The 7,610-nt window shown below is 48.6% G+C and overlaps 1 pseudogene; it reads left to right on the forward strand.

Moving 5' to 3' along the window:
• Positions 1-2,321: 2,321 nt before the first annotated feature.
• On the forward strand, positions 2,322-2,523 carry LOC119168812 (U2 spliceosomal RNA; annotated as a pseudogene).
• Positions 2,524-7,610: the final 5,087 nt, after the last annotated feature.

Raw genomic sequence — 7,610 nt, forward strand, 5'->3', positions numbered from 1 at the left:
TCAATAACAGACTGAGGACCTTCTTGCCAGATTTGATAGCCCCCCACCAGGCCTGCGTCGTACCTGCCCGATCTATGTTTGCAAATCTTACGGCCACCAGATACGTCTTCGAATACGCGGCCCTGAAGAGAGTCACGGGCGCCTTCCTGTCCCTCGACCAAGCCAAGGCGTTTGACAGGGTTAGGCAAACGTACCTCTTTGAAGTGCTTCGCCGGTTCGGGCTCCCGCAGGAGTTTGTGGCTGTCTTCGAGCTCCTGTACTCTGACCTGCGCAGTTGCATCGTGGTTAACAGCATGATGACGGCCTTTTTTCGGTACACGAGAGGCATCAGGCAAGGGTGCCCCTTGGGCCCAACGCTGTTCGCACTCTCGATCGAGCCCCTGCTGACAACCTTGGCCAGCGGCGAGTGCATGCGAGGCCTGCCATTGACCGGCACCGAAGAGATCAGAGTCCTGGCATTTGCAGACGACATATCCCTTTTCCTCAAGGACGCGCGAAGCCTCGACCGCTTACGCAGCATATTCAAGCTGTACGCTGAGGCGTCAGGAGCCGAGCTAAATGAGAGGAAGAGCCGAGCCCTGCTCTTCGGTCTGTTTCCTCCTGAAGCGTTGCGCGACATAGAACCGGTCAGCATGGTCAAGGTCCTCGGCGTCTATTTTACCCGAGAAGACATCGACACTTCAACATGGGTGCGCATCATAGACAGGGCTGCACAGCTCACCGAGCGTGCAAAACTGCTCAACTGGACCCTGCGCGAAAAGGTTGTTGCAATGAAGACAAGCGTCCTTGCCTTGGCCTCCTACGCGAGCAGGGTGATGCCGGCGCGGCTTGCTACTCGACTCCGCATGTTAGCGAATGAACTGCTGTGTGGCAGGACACCACCCCCTGTCAAACGAACCCTCCTCCAGCTGGAGGTTAAGGAGGGGGGACCAGGTCTTCCACACGCGCTCACCTCGAGCAAAGTGCTCACCTTGAAGACGGCTCGCAAGGTGGCGCAAGCAAGCGACTACGTCGGGAGAGGCCTGCTGCTCTATTGGAGCGGCCCGTCAAAGAGTTGGCTGGATGCCGGTCGAAACTCCGGCCCGCACGCCGAATTGCCCTCGCTCTTTTACAAGGTGGCAGCAGTGACGGCACGCATGCTGCGCAAGGAAGCGCCGAATCGTGACCCCGACACGGAGCAGCCTGCCCGCATAGTGGAGGCACTCACGGCAAGCCAACTCAGCGACGAGGACCGGCAACGAGCAGAGCAAGCTAGGCGCGACCTTTCCCTGCTGCATAGCCTGCTACCCTGTGAAATCCAGGATTTTCTTTTGAAGAAGGCGTGGGAGGTCCTCCCCACTAGACACCGCTTGAAGAGACTAAGCATTGTGCCCGACGACCGTTGCCCGAACTGCCGGGAGCCCGAAACACAAAAGTACGCCTTGATTGAATGTACGTCCGCTCGGCCTGTCTGGCGTATGGTGGCGCATTGCTTTGGGATCCGCCCCCACTAGGTCATAAACGCAACAAGGGAACGTTTGCACGGCTTGTGACTGCCTGCACTCTTTTTATAGTGTGGCAACGTCGCTCGCTCGCGGAAGCGCGGCGAAAGCCAGTTCGGGCGGCGCCACCTGCCGTTGCACGTAGAAGAAGGCTGGTGTGGAAGCTCCTTTCCCGGGAACTCGAGGCCAGCGGAGAGGAGATGTTTCTCCGCCGCTGGCACACGAAATTCTTCTTTTTGAGAGATGGCAAGCTGGTCGCTCCAATGATCAACTACTAACCACTCTCGGTTTTTGGCGCCGTATAACCCAGGAGCGACACATATGCGGTTCCCAACCATGGTGACCCCCCTCGCCCCTTTCCCCAGACACATCATTCTAGCGCTTGTGTTTATAAAGAAATTTGTATCCAGGCGATGAAACTTTCTTGACGTTGTGTAGTGCCGCTGGCCCCGCTCGTAGGCATCAAGGCGTCGCTGTTCATTGTATATATGTAAAAAACCCCCCACCTGTCTTCTGTCACAGAGCTTTGTTAAGTGTATGAGTATATACGCTGAGAATTCATTTTGGTACCCTCCTATTAGTTTGATGCCTGTAAATGTCAGTACGCATGTATATATGTCTATATATCGCGCCTTCCCCTACCCCCGCCACTCTGTATAACACTTATGTTATAAACACCAATTCAAAGGTGTTTTCTTTCCCAATTAGTTGACGTTCATGATCGTAAACATGTACATAGGTTACGCATCTCATTTGTATTCCCTTCGTGTGAATGAGCACCTGTGTACATATAACGCGTTTCGAAACTGCATATGCATAATCTGTAAAACGCATATCAATGTACCTGTTGTTTTTGTCTGAAGTTGAATAAACTTCTCTTTGTGTAGTATCTGTTCTTATCAGCGTAATATCTGATACGAATCCTATTTGAATACAAGATATTAAACTTATTTTTGTGATGCGGCGGAGTGCTTGAAGCTTGCTTCACCTCCGCTACGGGTTGACCCGGGATTGCACTACCTCCGGGATCGGCCCACTCACCCCTGCGAGGGTGAGTTCGACAATAAATTCAGTGATAGAAAATTGGTTCGAATTTACCAATGATATCGGGGTAAACGACGTGGGTGCGGCGAGTGTCCGAAACACGTCGCCCCGGCTGACGTGGTATCGCGCCGGCTCGGTATTCGCGTGCGGGGACTGCGCTAGCTGTGTTCATTCACACTTACGATTGCTCTGGGAAAATATATGTTTGTGTGTAAATTCCACAATTGGAGAGCCCCTTCTTTTTTTCGGTTCATTTCACACCTACATACTCCAAGTTTTTTTTAACATCCCTACTCATAATAATAAAACTATTGAGTAATTTAATATTACTGTTTCAGAGCAAAGCTAGAAGTGTGTATATATGTGCCAAGCTATTTCCGCTTTTCGAATTCACCCATTTCGGAACAAAAATTAAAACAGCCTCTAGAAATTGGGTGTTCGTGTTTCTGTTTACAGCTGCAGTGACAAGCGAAGGCATTTTCATTTCACATCATCACGCGACGTCTTAACCTGACCACGCGTGCTCTCGCCACGTCTACGCATCTACACTATTCCCCATCACAAATTAAAATCGCAAAGAACGCCACAGGACCCACCCCGCACACATCTGCTGTACGGTGGAGCGGCAAAGCCCCGATATGATTTTCCTATGTCCACTGACCTGGGTCCCAGCTTCGGCCAGCGGTGGCTGTAATTCGTTGCCACGTGGTCAGCTACCTCGCTGGTGCCCTCAGCCATCACCTACAAGACGATATGATTATATGTGGGGTTTGACGTCCCAGAACCACCTTATGATTATGAGAGACGCCGTAATGGAGGGCTCCGGAAATTTCGACCACCTGGGGTTCTTTAACGTGCATCCTATTGTGAGCACAGGGAAATGCAGCCGCCAAAGCCGGGATTCGATCACACCACCTGCGGGTCAGCAGTCGAGTACCTTATAGCCATAGACCACCACGGCGGGCATCACCTTGTTGATCACACACTACAATTCTGGACACCATCTCATACCAGCTAATCCGCCGTTGGCTCTCTTTAAGTACAACAAACATCCTCGCACGCTCACCTGAATGGAATTGCCAGTTGCTGGAAGTTCCAAGAAAACTTGCGCTCTAGACGTACGGACGCGCCACGCACGTACCTGAAGCGCTGTGGAAACCAGGACGCGTGAGATCACGCCAGGGCCCGCTTTGCTGTGCTTTGCTTTGCCTCTGTACCCACTCTTCATTCCTCACAGCTTCACTAAGCCGAATATGTAGAAGTTGAATAAGCAGAAGAACAAACCGGCCCATCCCCCACAGTGTGTATGAGCCAAAAGTGATGGTAAACAAAAACAAGCAACACCAGCGAGCGCAGTGATGAAGCTATCGTAGTGGGGCGAAATAATCCACGAATATGGCTGCACGTTGACGCACTGTCGCATTTGTGCAACCACCTGTCTCCAGAAGACCGAAGACCGTCTGTCACGAGTTTTCTCGCACATTACTCAGCGGAATTCGACTAATACCCGTGACACACGGGCAAAAGTAAAGTACTTTGAAGTAAACCCCTTTGTCGCATAAGAGGACCATTTGCAGAAAAAAGTGGCGCTGATAACACACGGCACCAGTCTACTGCTTTAGGCAGTGCCTCAGAAGAACGCTGCAGAAAAAATGGCGCTGTTTGTGGAAGGAGCAAGATTGGAAATATTAAAAAGAATCTGCGCATGCACATTACATTCAGTGACGCCGGAGCATAAAACCGTTTTTTTATTGTCTGGTGGCTTATAATGCGCATACCTGTAATTTTCGTTCGCTTTTTTGCGTTTTTAGCAGCAACCTAAGTTCGTCTGGCAACTGTGAACAGTCGGTGTTTTGTTGTTTTCATTTTTGTAATGCTTTTTACATGGCTGCGTCCAGCTTGGTCAGTGACGGCGTGCCGCTTTTCATCGTGGTCCTGCGATGTCTCAGCGCAGAAACAGAGATAAAGCAACAGTTGAGGTGGGCCTGACTCTTGTCGCCCTCGGCTCCATCGAAGATGAGCTAAACGCTACGAAGGCAACACTGATGAGCCGCCAACAAAGACTCGTCATGAACAGCTTCATTTTTACTGCTTCCGCACTGTCCCCCCGAGCCATCAACCATGAAAGGTAGGCCTATGTACGCAACGAACGCTTGTTCGAAGACACATTGCCGTTATTAGGTTACGGCCACTTTAAGCAGTGTTTTCGAGTGAGCCCAGCCACCTTCCATTTCATTGTGGACAGCTTACGCCCTTCGCTAGAGAGGGTCACAACTAATATGCGCGAGTGCATTGCGGTTGAACAGGTGGTGGCCATCGGCTTATTCAAACTGTGCTCCGTGACAGAGGACCGAGTCGTAGCCAGTGTCTTCGGCGTCGGGCGATCGACGGTGATTGGCCTTTACAAGGAGTTTTGCGAAGCCGTCGTTTCTGTCTTGGAAAGCGACTGCATCAAGATGCTGAGTCCATCTGAGGTGGCCGAACACATTCGGGAATTCATGGCCGTCAGTGACTTTCCCCAAGCTGTAGGAGCCCTCGACGGCTGCCACTTCCCAGTTTCGCCACCACAAAAACATGTCACTGATTACTATAACTACTAGGGGTGGTAAGTTGATTTAGCTACTTTGGTAATTAACGTTCGCGTGTAAGGCATCGCACCTAAACATTCGAGAAACCCGCATGTGAACATGTGAAACATCCACATGTGAACCATTCCTTGTGTGCGAATTATAAGTTAAAAGCTACCTATATGACTCATAAATTTGTCTCCAGCAACGTCAGTTTCTCCCTAGAATGTGCAGCCGCGCACGTTTCTTGCAATTACAGGGATCTAATGAAAAAATCCTCGCTAAAAGATTTCGAGAAAACAACAAAGTCTACTCAGAAAAAAACCTACTTGTGCACGCAAGTAAGTGTCGTCAAACGAGAAGCTTGTTGCAAATCACATTTCAGGCCTTGAAGCCGCTGAAAAATTTTCTCGTAATTATAAACATCAAATGAGAATTGGCAATAGAACTTTGCAAAAGCCGTAAAATGCTGCGAAGCTTTATAGTAACCAAGACGAGCATAAGTTGTGATCGAGATAGTTTACCCGATGTATGTACTGCTATCTAGATGTATGTGTGTATACGACTTCCACCTCTGAATGGTGTAAGCTAACGTGCCCATTTTTTTCACCCTGGAGCCTAAGCAATCTGTTCATTATTTCTTCTCACCACATTGATATATTTATGTCAATATCGCTAGCATTTTTTGAACCAGAGAAGTGTTTTTACCGACTTTGACTCTTGTCTTAATTACTCTTGTGTTAATTTTTACAGGTACAGCATTATTCTTCTGGCGCTTGTAGACCACAAGTACCGTTTCAGGTTTATAAATGTTGGTGCCCCTGGAAGATGCCACGACTCTCATGTGTATCAAATGTCGAGCCTCTCCGGCATGGTTGAGGGACCACTTTTCAAGCCTCCAGTTGTTACAATAGGAGGCGTTGCCGTGCCACCTCTGGTGCTCTGTGACCAGGCCTTCCCACTTACACCTAGCCTCATCAAGTCATTTCGACACAACACCCCACTTAGTGGAGAGCAGAAAAATTTCAATTACCACATCAGCAGAGTGAGACGTGTGGTAGAAAACGCCTCTGGAAGGCTTAAGGCAAGACTTCGCTTCACATCGAAGAGAATGGAATTCGACATTGCAAATGCTCGCCTCGTGATTCGCGCATGCTGCGTGCTCAACAACATTTGCGAGCATTTCAGCGATGCTGTTCAGCTTCAATGGCTCCAGGAAGTGAAGCAGTCCGACTCCCAACTGCCCCAACCAGAGCGTAGCAGCGATTCACAGATTGGGAATGCAGTCAGTGTGCGTTCTGCACTTGGGGACCACTTCAGCCAGAGGATGCAGACCCAGGCAGCCCGCTCCTAAAATTTTTTTGCGCTGGCATTTGTAAATAAAAAGAGTGACAGTTTTTCTGCCTCATGTTTTATTGATGAAACCAACGAGGGCATTTACAAGCTTTTCTTGAAGCTGGGGGTGTTTTGATCTTAGCTCTACCTCGGTTTGCTGAGCCCGCTCCAGCTGCTCTCGTAGCATTTTTTGTTAAGCCAGCATAACTTTTTGAAATTCACGCGCTCCGCTCAGTGGCCGCCGTCGCTTCCTTGCTGCCCGTGCAGCCGTACTTGTTGCAGGGCTCGGAGTCGACTGCGTTGGGAGTGCAGGTGGTGGCGTCTGTTCAGTTGGTGTTCTTGGCACTGGCGTGCTGTTAGTTTTAGTAGCCTCGGAACTGACTCCGCTCTCCATTTCGTAGATCAGCTGCGAAGAATTAAGAGAAAACAGCTCAAAGATCATACAAAAAATGAAAATTGATCTGAGAGGCAGCACACCACAATCGTAACTCTTCATTATTACATTGATGAAATGAACAGCACAAACGAGGATAAACTTTCATGATGCTGGTCAACATTGACCGATGCTGCATATTCAGGCTGAGGTCATACAAATGGTATGTAGGCTAGTTTAGAATATTATTAGCAAAATTATGCGACTTGCAGCGCATGTAACCAAATGATCTGGAAGCATTGGCGCATATGCATTCAATGTGAGTGGATCACGAAACGGTAGAAGTTAGGTAAACACCAAGATATTTTTATCGTGTATCATGTATATATTTGTGTTGTTTATATAATACAAAACGGTAGATGCAGTACGTTTGCGGCTAAAACAGAATATTTTACATTCAAAAACGTTAAGCTTCATTAGACAATTACACACCAAACAGGAAGAAGTTCTAGATGTCGGTGGAGGACTTGGTGATCATCGTTAGCTTTATAGAACGATAGAGAACGCAGTCGCGTGCGAAAATGTTCATGTGTGAGTAAATACTGCTCGGTAAGACATTTGTGTACATAAGCCATGATACATGATAATATATACTTTCAGGTAAATAGAAAACTTCTGCGAGTTCAATTAGTTCAAAACATCAGCTTATACAATAATACCGGTGTAAGTGCACTAGTACTTGTATTGATTGCAGGGAAAGTGCACAATGGTGATTTGTTCGTTACACACCTTCTCAACAGTGTCGCTACT

The sequence above is a fragment of the Rhipicephalus microplus genome, chromosome 6, assembly GCF_043290135.1.
Source record: "Rhipicephalus microplus isolate Deutch F79 chromosome 6, USDA_Rmic, whole genome shotgun sequence".
Taxonomy (NCBI): Eukaryota; Metazoa; Arthropoda; class Arachnida; order Ixodida; family Ixodidae; genus Rhipicephalus; species Rhipicephalus microplus.